Raw genomic sequence first — 13,567 nt, forward strand, 5'->3', positions numbered from 1 at the left:
CATAAAGATTATTTTAGTATGTTGTGCACCACTGAGTCCTAGTACACAGCGATAGCTTTTATTGCTGTCGCAGATTTAGATACTAGAGGAGCAGCAAACTGAGCTGCTAAAGATTGAGAATCATTTAGCTTGAAGTCTTCGGGTATAATTTATACCCTAACTGTAAATATTTCTTTTGATGTATATATTGCACATAAATGTATGAACATGTAAAAATGGGTCTTGAGCAGTTTGTATAAAATTTGTATAAAGTTGTAACATATATTGTAGTTTGAAATTCTCTTAATGTAAATTTTGTAATGATGTATCTAAATTGTTTTGTCTCTAATAAAATATGAATGGAACTATTTTATTTAATTTGAATAAAATGGATTGCTAGTATTTTAATAATTATTGGATAGTGGATTTGAAATTTGAAAGTTAATAAATGTGTTGAGAAATTGATTGAGATTGAGTATAAAATTGAAGCAATTGTTGAGAAAAATTTTTAGAAGTACTTTTTACAGGTATTTGAAGAATTGTTTTCTCAAAATGCAGATGGAACTCTGTCAAAATTTTTATAAAATTTGCGGAAAAATAAAATAGACCAAAAATATTAACTAGTTTTAATTTTAACTAAATGTTTTAAATACTTATTAGAAAATGCTCACCACTTATCAAAAATAAGAAAATTGTTTTAAAATCCCTTGAAGGGTACTTAATGAGTTATCGGTAGGTGAAGTTCGGTAGTTCATTAGGTATTCTACGGGATCATGTTATGCCTTACAGAGGGGTAAGGTGTGACATGTTTTAGTGGTATCAGAGCAAATTTTTGAAGTATGTTTTAACTTGAGAATTTGTGTCTTTTCTTTGTTAAGTACAACTGCTCAATGTCCATAATTGTTACATACAGTGCATTACATCATGAATATGAACTAACGGAGGGAAATCTCCTTGTGTTACTTGTCCAGGAGATACCCTAACTTCGAACTGAAATGGAAGAAGGGGATCGCTCAATCGAGCAATCTGTTGAAGCTGAGGCACAAGGGAAAGCCCCAGCTTTACCGAATGTCAGTGGATCCGTAGCACCAGCCCCATAAATGCCGCAATTTCCTGCACAGTAGATGGCGGCAATGTTTCAACAAATGGCTGGGGGTATGCCTGTTCAAGCTCCACCCCAACCACCTGTGGCACAACCACTGCCTCCAGCCAGACAGTATGATAAATTATTGAAGTATGGGGCTACAGAATTTAAGGGTACAGTGGACCCTTTAGAGGCAGAACAATGGCTTGAAAGAATGGACAGAGTATTTAAGAAGCTGCACTGCCCAGATGAACTGAAGTTTGAATATTCTGTGTCGCTACTGCAAGGGAATGCATATGATTGGTGGAAGACCATCCCCCACAGCTTGGCTGAACCACCAGTGCTGACCTGGGATGACTTCATCAGAGAGTTCATACAGAAATACATCCCAGATGCATATGTTGATCAAAAATTGCAAGAATTTTTAAGTTTGAAACAAGGGAACCGATCAGTGGTGGAGTATGAGAGGGAGTTCTCCCGCTTAAGTCATTATGTTGGGAGTCTCCTTACTACCAGCAAGGCAATGTGCAAGAGATTTGAGACGGGTTTGAAGCCTAGCATAAGGATGCAAGTTATGGGATTTCGACACAGCAATTTCTCAGAGCTCATGTCTCAAGCACTTGAGTTGGAGAGAATTGAATCAGAAGCGACCCCAGTGAAAGAAAAATTAGAGAAAGCTGAGAAATCAGAGAAAGACAAAGGGAAAAAGTCAGTAGAGCCGAGTTCTGGTGGTACCTCTGGAAAGAAAAAGAAGTTTAGTGGACCCAGCAGGGGTCGAGGTGGAAGATTTGGTAGGGGCCGATTCTCTGGACAGAGACCTCCTAGGTATGGTCAGCAGTAGAGCAGGGGTTCACATTCTGCCCGCCCCTATGAGACTTGTGGCAAGATTCATGGGGGGGAGTGTTATTGGGCCACTGGAGCCTACTTTAATTGCGGAGGCAAGGGTCATTTAGCAAGAGACTGCACTAGTGCTCCATCTCCGAGATATGGTCCAGCTCCTACTATTACCGAGGGATCTATTCAGAGTCCTGCTCCCAGAGGCTCACAGTCAGTTGGCAAAGGAAGAGGCAGAGGTAGAGGCACTACTTCAGGCAGTCAGGGCATAGTTGGTCAGTCAGCACAAGAAAGTGCTTCAGTCAGGGTTTATTCAATGAGACAACGAGAAGAGGCTGAGACTTCTGATGTGGTAGCTGGTACATTCTCTATCTCTGATTAAGAAGTATTTGTGTTGTTTGATCCGGGTTCAACCCATTCATATGTTAGTGCTAGCATAGTCCATTCACTTGTTGTTCCATGTGTGCAAATGGATTTTGAAGTGCTAGTAACTAGTCCGTTAGGACAAGAGGTCCGGGTCAACAGAATTTATAGAGACTGTCCTTTGGTGATCCAAGGACATGTTTTCCTGTCAGACTTGATTGAAATGCCCTTCAGAGAGTATGATATCATCTTGGGCATGGATTGGTTAGCCAGGCATCACGCCATGATTGACTGTAGACTGAAGACAGTCACTTTTGGTCTCCCTCTATACGGTGATGTGGTAATACATGGGGAGAGGCATTTACTGCCATCAAACATCATTTCGGCTGCACTAGCCAGAAGGATGATCAGAAAGGAGTGCGAAGCATACTTGGCACATGTGATAGACACCCAAGTGGGGAGTCCAGCACTAAGGGACATCCCTACTGTATGTGATTTTTCGGATGTATTTTCTGATGAATTACCAGGATTACCTCCAGAAAGAGAGGTGCAGTTTGAAATTGATATTATGCCTGGTGTGGACCCAATCTCCATAACACCATATAGAATGGCACCTGCAGAACTAAAAGAGTTGAAAGTATAGTTGCAAGAGCTGCTTGACAAGGGCTTTATCCGCCCTAGTGTGTCACCTTGGGGAGCACCAGTGTTGTTTGTTAAGAAGAAGGATGGCACTCTCCGCTTGTGTATTGATTATCGACAGTTGAATAAGGTGACTATAAAGAACAGATATCCATTGCCCCGCATTGATGACTTGTTTGATCAGTTGAGAGGTGCAGCTATGTTCTCCAAAATTGACCTGAGATCAGGTTATTATCAACCGAAAGTACAAGAGCAAAGTATCCTTAAAACTGCCTTCAGAACCCACTATGGCCATTATGAGTTCCTAGTCATGCCATTCGGGTTAACTAATGCTCCGGCTGCTTTATGGATCTGATGAACACTATGTTTAGACCATACCTCAATCAGTTTGTTGTGGTATTCATAGATGATATATTGGTCTATTCGAGGAATGCAGAAGAGCATGATAGACATCTGCGGATTGTAATGCAAACTTTGAGGGAGAAACAGTTATATGCCAAATTATCAAAGTGTGAATTTTGGCTGAAGGAGATATCCTTTTTGGGGCATGTAGTATCAAAAGAGGGCATTAAGGTAGATCCAAGTAAGATTGAAGCTATCCTTAATTGGAGGCCACCTAGAAATGTCACAGAGATTCGCAGTTTTCTGGGTTTAGCTGGATACTACCGTAGATTTGTAAAGGGATTCTCCATGTTGGCATCTCCATTGACCAAGCTGCTTAGAAAAGATGTGAAATTTCAGTGGTCGGATAAATGCCAACAGAGTTTTGATGAATTGAAGAGATGTTTGACTGAAGCTCCAGTCCTGACTTTACCTACTCCGGGTAAAGAATACACAGTTTATAGTGATGCTTCTCACAATGGGTTAGGCTGTGTACTGATGCAAGATTGAAATGTCATTGCCTATGTATCGCGCCAGCTAAAACTGCATGAGAGGAATTATCTGACGCATGACTTGGAGCTTGCAGCTATAGTGTTTGCTCTTAAAATCTAGAGACACTATTTGTATGGGGAAAAGTGTTACATCTACACAGATTATAAGAGTTTGAAGTATTTGGGCACCTAGAAAGAGCTGAATTTGAGACAGAGGAGATGGTTAGAGTTGATAAAAGACTATGATTGTCTGATAGACTATCACCCAGGGAAAGCTAATGTTGTGGCTGATGCCTTAAGTCGCAAGACTATGGCAAGTCTACCGGTTACTCCTTCATCTATGGTACATGAGTTGAGATCATTACATGCCAGCTTAGAGATTAATGATGAGGGGCAGACTACAGTTGCATGGCATGTACAGCCAGTGTTGATTGATCAGATTAGAATGGCTGCTCAGAATGATCAGAAGTATCAGAAGCTGTTGGAAGAAGTCCGGTAGGGCAAGAAACCAGAATTCTCAATTAGAGATGATGGTTTACTGCTACACCAGGGTAGAATATGTGTTCTTAATGATGTTGATTTGAGGCAGATCATTTTGAAGGAAGCACATGAGTCTCCTTTTGCCATGCACCTTGGTGGCACAAAAATGTATAGAGGGATAAAGGAGCATTACTGGTGGATGGGTATGAAGAGAGATGTAGCAGAGTTTGTTTCAAAATGCCTAACTTGTCAGCAAGTGAAGGCAGAGCATCAAGTACCCACTGGGTTGTTACATCCACTACCAGTACCAGAATGGAAATGGGAGAGAATAACAATGGATTTTGTGATGGGACTTCCGAGGACACAGAAGAGTCATGATGCAGTATGGGTCATTATTGACAGACTAACCAAGTCTACTCATTTTCAACCCGTCCGGATGGACTACAGTTTAGAAAGATTGGCCAAGTTGTACATTGATGAGGTTGTGAGACTGCATGGAGTGCCAGTATCCATCATATCAGACAGAGATCCTAGGTTCACTTCTAGATTCTGGGGTAGTCTTCAGAGAGCCCTAGGAACTAGATTTAACTTCAGTACTGCATTCCATCCACAGACAGATGGCCAGTCTGAGAGGGTAATTCAGATCTTGGAGGACATGCTACGGGCTTGTGTGATTGAATTTGAGGGCAATTGGGACACACACTTGCCTTTGATTGAGTTTGCTTATAACAACAGCTACCAATCAAGCATTGGGATGCCTCCATATGAAGCTTTGTATGGCAGAAAATGTAGAACCCTGTTGTGTTGGGATGACGTGGGTGAAAGAAAGATGATTGGACCTGAAATTGTTCAAAAAACTGAAGAGAAAATCAGGGTGATTCGAGATCGACTTAAGACTACATCAGACCGTCAGAAGTCCTACATTGATCTGAAGAGAAGGGATATTGAGTATGCAGTGGGTGAGAAAGTTTTCCTCAAGGTTTCTCCTTGGAAGAGAATTATGAGATTCAGCAGAAAGGGAAAACTGAGTCCTCGTTTCATTGGGCCATATGAGGTTCTAGAAAGAGTGGGTCCTTTGGCTTATCGTTTGGCACTACCTCCAGAGTTGGAGAAGATACATAATGTCTTCCATGTGTCTATGTTGAGGAGGTATCGATCAGACCCATCTCATGTACTACCAGTAGAGGAAATTGAAGTGAATCTAGACCTCACATATGAAGAAGAACCCATAGAGATTCTGGCTTATGAGGTGAAGCAGCTACGGAACAAAAGATACCGTTGGTAAAAGTGCTGTGGAACCATCATTAAAGCCATGAGGCTACTTGGGAATGAGAGGACGAAATGAGGAGATAGCACCCACAGCTATTCAGAAATTAATACCAGGTAAAATTTCGAGACGAAATTTATTTAAGGGGGGGAGAATTGTAACACCCCTATTTGCATAGCCTGGTATATTTCACTGTTTTGGTGATCGGTGTCAGTCCGGACAATTAAGGAGATTAAGGTCTCACCAGAAATCCAAACACATAGAAAGGCGCTACCACATTATCAGAGAAATAGTTGGGCGAGGCGATGTAGCCATACAGAAAATAGCATCAGCTGAAAATCCAGCTTATCCATTCACCAAGCCTATGTCACAGACTCAATTAGACCGACATCTTGAGAAGATAGGTCTAAGATATTGTAATGAATGGCTCTAGTGCTAGTGGGAGATTGTTAGTAGTATGCCCTAGAGCATATCATTTAGTATGTATCTTGTATATATTTTTATTAATAAAAGGCATTTTCACTTTTCTGTTTACATAATATATTTATGTGTAATAGAAAAGGTCCATTGATATTTTGTTAGAAATATTATTCTTAAGTTGTTAAGAATATGAGTGACAATATTTCTAGCACAAAGTATCATAAATAGGTTCACAATCGAGGATACTTCATAATAAGGACATGACTTATCCAGAAAGATTGTATTCATGTTTGTTCCCAAGTTATTTATATGAGATATAAATAAGATGGAATGGTGAGTCTCATGCCATATAACAAACATGATAGGCACTTATAAATGATAAGTAGGCCGAACAAGTGACACTTATGACAAGCACATGGAGTTTACTCTTGTCAATGTTTTGTCATAAATCATATCAGTGCATATAATCTTTAGACCTGAGATAGCACAGTTATCTTGTATATAGGTAGTTTGAGTTTGATACTGCTTTCATACTTGTACTATGTATGGGTATATGGGCATGTGTTGGCTCCTACTAGTTATATATGGAGGTAGGTGTTGATCAAGATGGAATCTGTTCCTCTAAGTAAATAGAGATAAAATCCTATGTTCATTTAATTGTTCTCGATTTTCCAAGTTCCTGGCCAAGACAGATAGATTTATTCAGAAAAGAGTTTCTGATGAGAAAATCTTTTTAATCAAGAATTGGAATTAAAAGAGAACATAATATTCATAGCAAATGGAGTTTGACATAAACCATGACTCCAGCTTGAGTTGGGATTTTGTATGCAGAGATTCTAGTGCATGGTAACATATGATTATAGGTTCATTTAAGGTAAACTTTATTACTAATTGGGTGGCTATGGCATGCTATGCTAGGTGTTAACCATGGTCTATGAGGTTCATGTCACACCCTACCCCTCTGTAAGGCATAACATGATCCCGTAGTATACCTAATGAATTACCAACTCCGTCTACTGATAATCCATTAAATACACTACAAGGGATTTTAAAAACTTTTCTTCTTTTACAGTGGTGAGCACTATTTACAGTGTGAAAGACTTTGGTGAATCAAGTGAAACAACTAACTCATTTGATTTATTTGGAGTATCTCAGAAAATTTTGGCAAGGTGCCATTTGTATTTTGGACAAAGCAGTTCTTGTAAAACTGTAAAAAGCACTTCAATATATTTTCAAATCTCAACTCCAACATTTTTATCAACACAACACATTTCTCAAGTCAAATCCACAGTGATTTTCAAAGACTAAGATACAAAAATATAACACAATTTTTACAAGCCAAATAACTCATAATTATTTTACAACTTTATTGTACAACTTAAATTTACAACTGCTCAAAACCAAGAACAAAATATACATACAGTGAATATACATTACAATACAAAATGCCACATATGGTATACTCACTATACCCAAAATCTCTCGCTGGCGGTACTAGCAAACTAGTCTGCTGCCCTGTCTATCTCTCTACCTGCGACAGCAATAAAAAGCTATCGCTGAGACAATGTCTCAGTGGTGCACAACATTAACCAAATACAATTTTAAATCACAATTCATAAATTATATCATTAGTGGATACTTAAAACCATAGTTGATTTCAAGACAATGAATGTCATAAGGAATTTAAACTCCAATTCACAAATTATCAAAATTCATAATAACACAATTTAGTCAAATAGCTTAAGAATAACTTATATACAATTAATAAACAATTTTATAAAATTAATCAATAACACACTTTTTTCCAATCAATGACAACATTTTATCAAATAACTTAATAATTTCTTTTTGCAAATCAATAAAAGAATTCGATCAAATAATTGAATAATATCGCTTTTGCAAATCAATAACACAATTCGATCAAATAATTGAATAATATCGCTTTGCAAATCAATAACACCATTCGATCAAATAACTGGAGAATACGGTGTTGCCAATCAATATCACAATTTAAGTCATGACACAATTTTTTCCATATATGCCGTGTTGTACACCACGACAAGACATACTCACCCCAATAATCGAAATCAATGAGGGAGGAAGCTAGCTATCTAATGAGTACTCATCCATACTCACCTCGGACTAGGAAGTCAAAGAGGAGGAACATAATCATACTCACCCTGCATCGATAAGTCAAAGAGGGAGGAATAATCACACTCACCCCATTAAAGGAGGAGGAACATAGTATCAGTGTCATGCCAATTGTGAGTCAAAACAATTCCAAACATTTTATTCAAATGATCCGTAAGAATCCAATAAATTTCCAAAGTTATAATTCCATTCACAAAATGGCAACACAATTCGTAATTCACTTCAATTTCCACAAAAACCATTTACAGTGCTTTTCAATCAATAAGTATCCATCAATATCATTCAAATAATTTTTCACAGTTTCAAACCATTCACAATGTTTTTCAATCAATAAGTGTCCATCAAACACATTTCCACAATTTAAAACAATAATATACAAATAGTCAATATTTATTTCAATTGAAAATAATTCAAAAGAAACAGTTATTGTGCACAAACACAATTTAAAACAATAATATACAAATAGTCAATATTTATTTCAATTGAAAATTCAAGAGAAATAGTTGTTGTGCACAAACCTCTGATATTTGTCTCCTGGTTTTGACTCAGTATTTCTTTCCCTTTTCTTTGAGTCCTTGTTAATCGAGAAACACAATTTGAAGTGTTTCTGCTAATTTAATTTGCCTCTAACGATGGTGTTTAGTAAATAATGCACTGAACTCAATTATTCACTTAATCACCTAATATACCGACCCTCGTTGCGTTTTAGGTAAATTAGGTTTTAGTGTCGTTAATATGTCACATTCGATAGGGTTTTAGGTTTGGTACGTTTTGCCAAACTCGTTTCCTTGTTTAGTGCATTTTAATGCAACTTGCTGGATTTCGGGATACTGGTTTGACCTAGCCGAACGGCCTAGTTCCCTCGGTTTTCGGGCTTCGATCAAAACTACAAACTTGTAGATCTATGTCTTATTGCACGCGGGGCAAAATTTTAGGTCAATCCGAGTTAAGTAGACCAAGTTATGGTCATTACACTATTGCTGGTCAAATGGTATCAATTTAGGTCAATTTTTGGTCAATTTGGTCAACTCTGGTTCGGCCAGTTTTTGGACCCGAACTTGTGCAAGCTTTTTGACTTGCTTATGGTCATTTCTGGGCTTTGGTATCTTCATAAGACTTGTAGGTATGGGTCTTAACTATTCATGGTTAAAATTTCAGGTCAATTGGACCTGTTTTGAGTGAGTTATGGCCTAAACACTCACTGCTGCCCAAATGGTCAGTTTTTAGGTCTCAAGTGTACCTAATCCGAATTGGTCATTTTTCACATCACCTTGCAAGCAGAATTTTGGTATGTTCTCTCAATGAAAGTTGGCACATTTTGTGCCTAGTTTCACCTCCAATTGGTCTCATACCAATTGAGGTTACACATTTAAAGTTATAGGTCTATTTGCACACTGTCCTCTATGTGTCTTTCAAACCCCAATTCAAACACACATTTAACTTGCTCTACCTTAAATCCCCATACCCAATTCTGATGTTATACCATTCCATATTCATTTATCACTTCTTACTATGGTCAATTTGGACAGAATACAAACATTCTCAATACATCAATTACAACCCTAAACCACAAAGTCCAAATTTAGCAATATATGTACATAATTACACCTAATCATTACATATAATTTCCACTACTAATTTACATACACATTCATCAATTCTTCTATGTCAACATTCTGCCAATACTTCCATCAATACATACAATTATTCAAGGGTCCCCAAGCTGCCGAAAACCTTCTTCAACATCAAAGTGCCCTACAATTTACCAATTCCCATCCAAGTGCATAAATCACCATATATATGTGAAATAATCCTCTAGGATATTAAATCACCATGATCAACATTATTTCTCATCAATTATATGCATAAATATCTCATCAAAAACGTGACTCCATGGCTGTCCAAAATGAAAACAACAATAACTCTTCAAACTCAAAATTTTCCTTCACAAAACCAACACCCATAACATGCACACAAAACTTAACAAAGCTATCTTCAAAATTATGGACTTACCTTATGCTTGGAGCTTGTTAAACCTTGCTTAAACTTCTCAAATTTAGTATCAAACTCTTCCTTGTGATGAGTAGACAAAGTTTCATGAAGGAACCCAAGTGAATGGAGTTGAAATGGAGGGATGGATCAAGCTTGCATGAAAATGTCCATGGAGTTTCCTCTCCCTTCATTCACGGCAACTTTGGTACAATGGAGAAGATGAAGTTTCTGCCTTGGATAATGGATGTACACCTGCCCCACTATGTCTTTAGTTTATTCCTTTAGTGGCCCACTCACATTATTTAACCATATTATAAGTTTAATGTGTTATTTACACCATTTCCACTCCATTTTTGGCTATTTATTTTAGGTACCACTAAACAAATTTTTCATTTCATTTTCTAAGTGTAATATTATTTATTTTTAATGGAAATTTAGGTCAAAAGACAATTCGGGATGTCAAATGACCATAATGCCCTGCTCGTGGCATTCCCAATTTTTCAGTAACACCGTATTTTGTCTGCTTTTCGATTTCTCACTTTTCTTTGTACTAATTATTTAATTTTTCTTTGATCTTTCTAATGATATTTATTCTTCAATAAGGGTCTATTTAAGTCTTAAAAATGTTTTCCGTGGTTCCCCGATCCAGTATTAGTCAACGGTCCAAGCCGTGACTTCCCTGTGCTGTCACCCATCGCTAGGTTTCCCGGCTCACTTATTCGGTTACATTTCTTTGCTCTGTTTTTTCCTTTGTGTTTCTTGTCTTTTCTTTGTTTGTCTGTCATTATGTCTGTCTCCTCTCTCATAACACGGTGTGGTTCTAGGCATCCTAGCTGTCCTGACAAAGACTGGTCACCGAGCAATGAACGCACTACCGAACTTAGGGTGTTACAATTCTCCCCCTTAAATAAATTTCGTCCCACGAAATTTTTACCCAAAGAGCCATCTTACAATAGTCATACGTTTATTTCTCCTTTCTATATGATCGTAAGACTTTTAACAATCTAATACAATGTTTAATTTGTTTGGATAACACCAATCTCCTCTTACTATGCTGCTGTCTAATATTGTGGTTCACGGTGCTCCTGGAATGACCCTGGAGGGCATGTTAGAATCATTCATCAGTCATTGGTCCTCGGACCATTCTAGTCCAGTGTCTTCCTCACATTTGGAATATTTCTTTGTTACACATGAATCAACTGCTCAATTCTCTACTTTCATAACTCTTTTTATCTCACAATATTCTATAACTTACTTCCTTTTGTAATCGAACTATAACCTTTCGATATTTTAACTTTTGAGTTTTAGATCCCTAAGTAGGATTTTCAAACTTATTTCTAACAATTAAATTCTGTCATGGCATAACTATACCAAAATGTATGCCGTTGGCAACTATTCTTATCTAGGTGTACTATCGGGTAGTACGTAGCTCTACACAATAATCTCAAGTCGATCGTAATCGCAGCTTACAAGATAAACATCAAGAACATTGCATAGTTACTACGATACATCCCAATAGATCAAACTTTGTTATCTTTTATTCTTTTTGAATTCACGATATTCGAATCTTATTCGATTACAATATCCATTAGCAATTTCTAACAAGAACCTCCTTGCCCTCATCTAGAGCAATTCCATTATCGCATCTTACATTTACGTCCTCTTGCCTTACATTAAGTAGGCTCGCCAATTAGCTTATAATTTTATGGTGTGTCACAAATACTTTTCACGATAAACTCTTCCAAAACTAATTTCACTTGTTATCACAATCCTTATCCTAAAGGACTAGTCACTAATGCATCAAAATTTATTTCCGACCTCTCCTGCAAGAATACAAGGAGATTTCCTCCCGTTAGTGCATATTTATAATGTAATGTACTGTATGTATCAAACATTTGAGCGATTGTAGTTACCGACATAAAGATTTCAAATTCACATTCAAATTCACTTTAAAACTGTGCTCGATACCACTAAAACATGTCACACCCTACCCTCTGTAAGGCATAACATGATCCCGTAGTATACCTAATGAATTACCAACTCCGCTTCATCGATAATCCATTAAATACACTACAAGGGATTTTAAAAACTTTTCTTCTTTTACGATGGTGAGCACTATTTACAGTGTGAAAGACTTTGGTGAATCAAGTGAAACAACTAACTCATTTGATTTATTTGGAGTATCTGTAAAAATTTTGGCAAGGTGCCATTTGTATTTTGGACAAAGCTTCTTGAAAACTGTAAAAAGCACTTAAATATAATTACAATTCTAAACTCCAACATTTTTATAAACAAAACAAATTACTCACGTCAAAACAAACTTGAATTTCAAATACTAAGATAAAAAAATATAACACAATATTAACAAGCTAAATAACTCATACTTATTTTACAACTTTATTGTACAACTTAAATTTACAACTGCTCAAAACCAAGAACAAAATATACATACAGTGAATATACATTACAATACAAAATGCCACATATGGTATACTCACTATCCCCAAAATCTCTCGCTGGCGGTACTAGCGACCTAGTCTCACGCCTGTCTATCTCTCTACTGCGACAAGAATAAAGCTATCATTTGAGACAATGTCTCACATGCACAACATTAACCAAATACAATTTTAAATCACAATTCATAAATCATATCATTAGTGGATACTTAAAACCATAGTTGATTTCAAGACAATGAATGTCATAAGGAATTTAAACTCCAATTCACAAATTATCAAAATTCATAATAACACAATTTAGTCAAATAGCTTAAGAATACCGTATTGCCAATTCATACACAATTTGATCAAATTCTTGAATAACACGCTTTTTCCAATCAATGACACAATTTGATCAAATAACTGAATAATATCGTTTTGCAAATCAATAACACAATTCGATCAAATAATTGAATAATATCGTTTTGCAAATCAATAACACAATTCGATCAAATAATTGAATAATATCGTTTTGCAAATCAATAACACCATTCGATCAAATAACTGGAGAATACAGTGTTGCCAATCAATATCACAATTTAAGTCATGACACAATTTTTCCATATATGCCGTGTTGTACACCACGACAAGACATACTCACCCCAATAATCGAAATCAATGAGGGAGGAAGCTAGCTATCTAATGAGTACTCATCCATACTCACCTCAGACTGGGAAGTCAAAGAGGGAGGAACATAATCATACTCACCCCAGACTGATAAGTCAAAGAGGGAGGAATAATCACACTCACCCCATTAAAGGAGGAGGAACATAGTATCAGTGTCATGCCAATTGTGAGTCAAAACAATTCCAAACATTTTATTCAAATGATCCGTAAGAATCCAATAAATTTCCAAAGTTATAATTCCATTCACAAAATGGCAACACAATTCGTAATTCACTTCAATTTCTACAAAAACCATTTACAGTGCTTTTCAATCAATAAGTATCCATCAATATCATTCAAATAATTTTTCACAGTTTCAAACCAT

Source organism: Hevea brasiliensis, chromosome 9, assembly GCF_030052815.1.
Source record: "Hevea brasiliensis isolate MT/VB/25A 57/8 chromosome 9, ASM3005281v1, whole genome shotgun sequence".
Lineage (NCBI taxonomy): Eukaryota > Viridiplantae > Streptophyta > Magnoliopsida > Malpighiales > Euphorbiaceae > Hevea > Hevea brasiliensis.